Genomic DNA, 8,026 nt, shown 5'->3' with positions numbered 1-8,026 from the left:
TCGCCTCCTGGGTTCACTCCATTCTCCTGCCTCAGCCTCCTGAGTAGCTGGGACTACAGGCGCCCGCCACAGTGCCTGGCTAATTTTTTGTATTTTTTTTTAGTAGAGATGGGGTTTCACCGTGGTCTCGATCTCCTGACCTTGTGATCCGCCCGCCTCAGCCTCCCAAAGTGCTGGAATTACAGGCATGAGCCACTGCGCCCGGCCCAAGTATCTTTTCAAACAACAATGAAATAAAAACAGAAATCAATAACAAGAGACATTTTGGAAACAGTACAAATATAAGGAAAGTGAAAAACATGCACCTGAATGACCAGAGTCAAGAGAAAAATTAAGAAGAAAATTAAAAAATTTCTTGAAACAAACAGAAATCAAAACACAATGTACCAAAACCTATGAAATAAAGCAAAATCAGTGCAGATGGAGGCTTACAGCAATAAATGCGTACACACACCAACATGGCACAAGTAAACATATGTAACAAACCTGCACGTTATGCACATGTACCCTAGAACTTAAAGTATAATAATAAGAAGAAGAAATAGAAAGATTTTAAATAAACAATATAATGATGGATCTCAAGGAACTAGAGATGTAAGAACAAACAAAACCCAGAATTAATAGAAGGAAATAAATAATAAAGATAAGAGTGGAACTAAATGAAATGGAGGTGAAAAAGACAATACAAAAGATCAACAAAACGAAAAGTTGGGTTTTTAAAAAGATAAATAAAATCAATAAGACACTTGTAAGACTAATCAAGAAGATATTAAGACTTAAACAATCAGAAATAAAAATGATATTACAACTAATACAGAAATACAAAAGATCAGAGATTATTATGAAAAACTATGCACTAACAAACTAGAAAACCTAGAAGAAATGGATACATTCCTGGACAATACAACCTACCAAGATTGAATCAGAAAGAAATTAAAAAACTGAACCAACCAATAATGAGTAATGAGATTTAATCTGTAATAAAAATCTCTCAACAGAAAGAGTCCAGGACCGGATGGCTTCACAGCCAAATAGTACCAAACTTTCTAAGAAAAACTGACACCAATTATTCTCTATTCCAAAAAATAGCATAGTAAGGAATTCTCCCAAACTCATTTAATAAGTGGAGCATTACCCTGATACCAAACCCAGAAAAGTATGCAAGAAAGAAGAAAATTACAGGATAATATTCCTGATGAACATAGATACAAAAATCCTCAACAAAATATTAGCAAACTGAGTCCAACAACATTTCACAAAGATAACACACCATGATCAAATGAGATTTAACCCAAGGATGTAAGAATGGTTCAACCTACATAAGTCAGTAAACATGATATATCACATCAACAGAATGAAGGACAATGTGATCATCTAAATAGATGCAGAAAAGCACTTGATAAAAGTCAACATTCCTTCATGATAAAAACTGTCAACAAACTAGACACAGAGGCAACATACCTCAGCATCATAAGGAACACATGTAACAAATCCACAGCTAACATTACACTGAATGGGAAGATCTGGAGCTAGACAGGGATACCCACTTTCACAACTCTTTTCAATATAGCACTGGAAGTCCTAGCCAGAGCAGTCAGGCAAGAGAAATAAAAGGCATCCATGTTGGAAAAGAGGAAGTCAAATTGTTCCTGTCCAGATAACATGATCTTATATTTAGAAAAACCTAAAGACTCTACCAAAACACTGTTAGGTACTATAAAGAAGTTCAGCAGAGTTGCAGGATACAAAATCAACATATGAAAAATCAGTAACATTTCTATACACAAATAATGAACTAGCTGAGAAAGAAATCAAGGGGGCAGTCACATTTACAATAGCTAAATAAATAAAATGAACAAAACACCTAGGGATAACTTTAACCAAGGAGGTAGAAGACTTCTACAAGAATAACTACAAAACATGGGTGAAAGAAATGGAAAAGGAGAAAAACAAACGGAAAGACAACCCATGCTCATGGATGGAAGAACTAATATAGTTAAAATTACCATACTGTCTAAAGCGATCTATGTATTCAGTGTGATCCCTATCAAAATAGCAATGACATTTTCCCAGAAATAGAAAAAAACCTTGATATTTGTATGGAATCAAAAAAGAACCCAAATACCTAAAGCAATCCTGAACAAAAAGAACAAAGTGAAAGGCATCACATTACTTGGCTTCAAAATATATCACAAGGCTATAGTAACCAGAACAGCATGTATTGGTACACAAATAGACACATAGACCAATGGAATAGAATAGAAAATCCAGAAATAAGCCCCCATATTTGCAGCCAACTAACTTTTGACAAAGGCACCAAGAAGATACACTGGGAAAGGATACCGTCTTCAATAAATGGTGCTGGGAAAACTGGATAGCGATACTCAAAAGAAAGAAGCTAGACCCTTATCTCTCATCATATACAAACATCAACTCAGAATAGATAAAAGACTTAAACATTACATGAAACTATGAAATTACTATAAGAAAGCATAGGGGAAACACTTCAGGACATTGGCCCAGGCAAAGACTTTATGACTAAGACCCCAAAACAAAACAACAAAACAAAATAGGCAAATGGGATGATAGTAAACCAGAAACTTTCATAGCAAAGGAAAAAAAAATCAACCGAGTAAAGAGACAGCCAGTTAAATGGGAGAAAGCATTTGCAAACTATTCATTCAACAGGGAATAATATCCAGAATATATGAGGAACTCAAAAGAAAACAAACAATTCCATTAAAAAGCAGACAAAAAACATGAATAGACACTTCTCAAAAAAGACATACAAATGGCACACAGATATGTGAAAACATGCTTAACATCACTAGTCATCAGGGAAATGTGAATCAAAACCATGAGATATCATCTTACCCCAGTCAGAATGGCTATTATCAAAAACACACACACAAAAAAGAATAATCACAATAAACACAAAAAAATCAATAAGTAAAATCAATAAGACACGTAAGACTAATCAAGAAGAGAGAAGACTTAAAAAATCAAATAAAAAGATACTACAACTGATAATACAGAAATACAAAAGATCAGAGATTATTATGAACAACTATACACTAACAAACTAGAAAACCTAGAAGAAATGGATACATTCCTGGACAATACAACCTACCAAGATTGAATCAGAAAGAAATAAAAAACCTGAACCAACCGAGAACGAGTAATGAGATTTAATCTGTTGATGGCAGTGAGGATGTAGACAAAAGGGAACATACACTGTTGGTGGGAATGTAAATTAGCACAGCTATTACGGAAAAAAATACGGCAATTTCTAAAAATACTAAAACTAGAACTACTTCATTACTGGGTATTCAATCAAAGAAAAGGAAATTAGTATATCAAAGAGACACATGTGCCCGCATGTTTATTGTAGCACTATTCACAATAGCAAAAGTATGGAATCAACCTAAATATTTTAAATGGATGAACAGATAAAGAAAAGGTGGTATATTTATACAATGGAGTACTATTTGCCATAAAGAGAGAATAAAATCATGTCATTTGCAGCAACATGGATAGAACTGGAAGTCACTATGTTAAGTAAGCCAAACACAAGAAGACAAATATTGCACGTACTTGCTCATAAATAGGAGTTTAACAAGTTTATCTTACGGAGGTAGTTAGTGGAATGATATATACCAGAGGGTGGAAATAATGTGTGTGTGTGTGTGTGTGTGTGTGTGTGTGTGTGTGTGTTGGTGGGGGTTGGGGAGAAAGGATGAAGAAAGGTTGGCTAATGGGTACAAACATACAGTTAAATAGAAGGAATAAATTCTAATGTTCAATACTAGAATATGGTAACTATAATTAGCAACAATATATTGTATATTTCAAAATAGCTAGAAGTAAGGACTTGGAAAGTTCTCATATATACTTGTGATGATGAATATCCTAAATACTCTGATTTGATAATTACATATGCTATGCATGTAACAGAATATCACATGTACTCCGTAAATATGTATAAATATTATGTATCAATAAAAATATTAACCAAAAGTTAGTATAGCTATATTAACATAAGACAAAATAAATTTTAAGGCAAAGTGCATTATTAGGAATGAAGAGGACTGTCACGAAGTTATTTTTTTAAGTCACCAGGAAAATACAACACTAAATTTGTATGAATCTAATAGCATAGATTGGCCTCAAGCAAAAATTGGCAGGCTTATTCAAGCTCACAATCACAAAGTGATCTTTTTAATGCTCATCTGATAAAATAAGATTCTTTGTGAGTTTTATTTGTCTCCCTGCCTATTCCCCTTTCTAGACAGTATCTAAAATGTTTAATTGTCTTTTTCTATTTGATTCACAGGTATATTTTAAGGATAGAACAGTGTCTGGCACATAACAGGTGCCTAATATATACTTGTTGAATGTTGGAATTATTTGAGATGGTAAAAAGATAATGACTATAGACATTGCAAAATACAATTAACAAGCATAATCCAATCAGCTCTCATGGAACCTACACTTCCAAGCTAGTAAATGTACATTCTTCTCACATATATGTGAAATGTTTATTAACACCATGTACGACCATATTATTTGATCACAATACAATTTAGTTAGAAATCAATGATACAAACAGTAAGATTCCCTGCATTCGAAAATGTAAAACACACTTTTAAATAGCTCAAAGAAAAAACATAATGAAGACTAGGAAACAGAACTGAATGGTAATAAAATTGCTAAATTTCAAAAATTGTAGTAAGCAGCTAAACACTACCTCGAGAGAAATCTATAGATCTATATGCTGATATATAAGAAAAGGAAAGGATAAAAATTGATGAGCTATACATCTAAATTAAGAAGTTTGAAAAGACCCAAAATGTAAACACAAGAAAATACAAGGAAGGAAATAATTGAGAACAGAAATTATTGGAATAGAAAAAATATACACAATAGATGTTCAAAAGTGCCACAAGCTGGTTCTCTGAAAAGAGACAAAACCCTGGCAAGAGTGATCATAAAAAAGATAAGGATTAATATTGGAAATAAAAATCAGTCAAATTTCAGATATAACAGAGATTTAGAAAAATAAAATACTAAGGAATAGTTGGTGCAATATATTTAAAGCAAAACAGAATGGACAATTTTCTAGAAAAAATACAATTATTCAAACGGATCCATGGAACAAACAGAAAACCTAAATAAATCTGAAATAATTAAATATATTCAATCACTAGTTAAAAGCCTACTTACCAAAAATACTTTCTAGGGCCAGATGATTTTACAGGTTACTTCCAGCAAACAATCAGTTAATAGTTAATTCCTATCTTTTGTGAAGGGTTCCAAAGAACAATAAGGACTTACTCTCACCTCAATTTATGAAGCTAACAGAACCTTGATATTAAAACCAGGCAAAATAATATAAAAGGAAATTTATGGGCCAATCTAACTCATTTTAGCATTTGCTAAAATACTAACAAGCATAAGCCAAGAACTCATAATAAAGAATAGCACATTGTGACCTAACTAAGTTTAATCCCAGGAGACAAAGGATGGTTTAACATTAGAAGGTCACATGAACAGATTAAAGAAGAAGAATCATACAATCTTCCAGGTGAAGAGGTTGATAAAATTCAGCTCCTAAGCATGATTTAAAAATGAAAACAGAAACCTTAGTAACTAGAAACACAAGAAATCGTCACCCGATATCAGACATCTATCAAAAGGTATTTCACTATAAATTTTTTAAAAACATACTTAAATTATCCTTAAAATGAGAAACAAGACAAGGATTCCAGCTTGTAGTCAACATTGTACTGGAGGTCCTTGCCAGCACAAAAATGATTTAAAGGAATCAAGATTTCAAAGGAGAAGACAATGGCCAATGTAGGTACATCTATATACTCACTGAGGTCACTGAGAAGTGGCAGCAGAATTCAATACCTTTTAGAACTCCAAGATTCCAAAATATCTAGATTTTCAAAATCCAGTTTCCTTATTTCAGTGACTTTTGCTGTCATTAAAATCCACAGTTGTATTTTAAGAAAAATGATAGTCTACCATAGCCTTGTTTTTACTTTACACCCAGCTCTTTTATAACATTAACTTTTCAGGTTGACCATGGATTCAATTTTGTTTGACTTCCTGTTTGGCAGCCACCTGTTCCACTCTGCATCTAGGCAAGAAGGCTGAGCACACCTCTGATGATTGCTTTAGGATCTCCTGATTCTCTGCTGCTCTGATGAAGGCATGCAAACTAGTACTGAGCTTGGCTGCAGTGTGGCAGACTCACTACTGTTCTCTCTAGAAAACCTTTTATTCTTTATTATTTTCAGAGTGTTTTCATAAGCTGCTCTCAAATAATACTGTCTTCAAAAATCCCATTTGAATATTTGGTAGGGGAGTTAGTTGTATTTAATTTTCTTTCCCGTCAATTCTTTAAATGGCTTGCCTTGTGGTTTTACTAAGTATTTTTGTATTATGAGTCACTCTGAGCAACTGACTGGGAATGTAGGAAGACGTCTTCCTTTGCTATTTTAATTTACTGTGTGATTGACCCTGGGCCAGTCATTGAACCTAATCAAGTAACTTCATTCATTGCTAAATAAAGACAACAGGCAGTCTCGAAAAATGGGTTAAAATTAGATCCTGTTACCTTAATGACTCACTGTCTTAATAACTGACTCACACAAATTAATTAGCTTCTTCCTATAACATTTTCATTTGCAAAAAGTCTCCTTTATTATCCTTTCCTAGTTGTAGCCCTTTTACACTTCTCTAGCCCATCCTCTCTTACCTCTCCATTTGCTTATTTAACTTTACTGCTACATTTCAGTGAAGATCATGGCACTCTGTGATGATCTGCTCAAAATACAGTTTTGATACTGCACATGAGCAACATAATAAAGTAAGCACACAATGGAAAATGAGTGGAAGGAAAAGTGTACTTAGAGGAAGTCCTGATACAAGTTCCAGCTCCCCCGTGCACTGGTTTTATGATCTTAAGAAAGTGAGTTAACATCCCTGAGCCTACACTTTCTTATTTATAACTGTATCCTTTTAACCTCAAGGGCAGCTGTTACAAAAACCAATGACAATGAATGTAGACAGCACTTTGAAAAACTGTAAAATACTATACATTTTTATTCACCTTAACTGAATAATTCTATTCACTGGATTTAATCATCATATGTGAAATTTGTCTGCTCTTCAACAACAGCTTAAGTGATATCCATTCACATTAGAAAGATACTTTTAAAATTATCATCGAGTAGTTTGTAAGTATGTAAACAATATATTGGGACAAGAAAGACTTTAAGGTAATAAAATGCAGCTTTAAGAATGGACAGACTGGGTGCAGTGGCTCATGCCTGTAATCCCAGCACTTTGGGAGGCCAAGGCAGGAGAATCTCTTGGGCCCAGGTAGTTTGAGGTCAACTACCTAGACAACACAGCAAGACCCCCATCTCTACAAAACAATTTTTAAAAAATTATCCAGGCACAGTGGCATGAACCCAGTAGTCCCAGCTACTCTACAGGGCTGAGGTAGGAGTATTGCTTGAGCCCAGGAGTTCGAGGCTGCAGTGAACCACGATCACAGCACTGTACTCTGGTCTGGATGAGAAAGCGAGATCCCGTCGCAAAAAGAAAAAAAAAACAAATGGATGAAGAATTATTTTCATGCTAGGTGGAAAAGCAAGAAATAAATAGTTAACACTGGAAGATCTTTTTTAGTCTGAGTTTTATATTTTGAAGCCATAACCCATGGTGGAATTTAAAATACAAAATAAATGAAAGGAAAACTGAAGAGTAGACAAATTTCAAGGTGCGACCAAAGAAACTATTTTCAAATATGATCTCTGAATCATGTAGAACTTCAAGGAAAAAAATCTGAAGACAGGGACTTTTCAATTTCTTACCTTTGCTCTGTATTAAAGAGTGCAAAGATGTGCTTGCTAGACATAAAGCTCTTTTCCACATCCCGAACTTTCAGGTTGTCCAAGGGAAGCATGTACTTCTTTTCTTTTCCTATTATGAGAGAGAGACAGAAAAAAGA

At 34.0% G+C, this 8,026-nt stretch overlaps 1 protein-coding gene across 3 annotated transcripts in view; it reads right to left on the bottom strand.

The window, feature by feature from the left end:
• DNM3 (dynamin 3) overlaps positions 1-8,026 on the bottom strand; it is a 574,343-nt gene that overhangs the window by 150,177 nt on the left and 416,140 nt on the right. The gene's annotated exons all lie outside the window — the stretch shown is intronic.

This window comes from Rhinopithecus bieti, unplaced genomic scaffold (assembly GCF_001698545.2).
Source record: "Rhinopithecus bieti isolate Rb0 unplaced genomic scaffold, ASM169854v2 scaffold_1853, whole genome shotgun sequence".
Taxonomy (NCBI): domain Eukaryota; kingdom Metazoa; phylum Chordata; class Mammalia; order Primates; family Cercopithecidae; genus Rhinopithecus; species Rhinopithecus bieti.
This window is presented reverse-complemented; position numbering and strand designations above follow the sequence as displayed.